The 448-nt window shown below is 48.0% G+C and overlaps 1 protein-coding gene across 1 annotated transcript in view; it reads right to left on the bottom strand.

Annotated features, from left to right (window-relative positions):
- Positions 1–448, bottom strand: part of ANO10 (anoctamin 10) — a 216,603-nt gene that overhangs the window by 210,700 nt on the left and 5,455 nt on the right.

Genomic DNA, 448 nt, shown 5'->3' with positions numbered 1-448 from the left:
GGAGCTACTCCGTGTTCAAGGTCAGGAGGGGTGGCTGTGAGGAGATACCCCTTGTCCAAGGTAAGGAGCAGTGGCTGCGCTTTGCTGGAGCAGCCCTGAAGAGATACCCCACGTCCAAGTTAAGAGAAACCCAAGTAAGACAGGTATTGCGAGAGGCATTGGAGAGCAGACACACAAACCATACTCACAGAAAACTAGTCAATCTAATCACATGGACCACAGCCTTGTCTAGCTCAATGAAACTAAGCCATGCACAGTATGAAAGGGCAAAATGATAGGATACTGAGAGGAACTCCCCAGGTCAGTAGAGGCCCAATATGGAGATCAGTGGAGAAATAACTCCAGAAAGAATGAAGGGATGGAGCCAAAGCAAAAACAATACCCAGCTGTGGATGTGACTGGTGATGGAAGCAAGGTCTGATGCTGTAAAGAGCAATATTGCATAGGA

The sequence above is a fragment of the Bison bison genome, unplaced genomic scaffold (genome assembly GCF_000754665.1).
Source record: "Bison bison bison isolate TAMUID 2011002044 unplaced genomic scaffold, Bison_UMD1.0 scf7180017864171, whole genome shotgun sequence".
In the NCBI taxonomy this organism is placed as follows: domain Eukaryota; kingdom Metazoa; phylum Chordata; class Mammalia; order Artiodactyla; family Bovidae; genus Bison; species Bison bison.
Note: the sequence above shows the minus strand (reverse complement) of the source record. Positions and strands in the feature narration are given on the sequence as shown.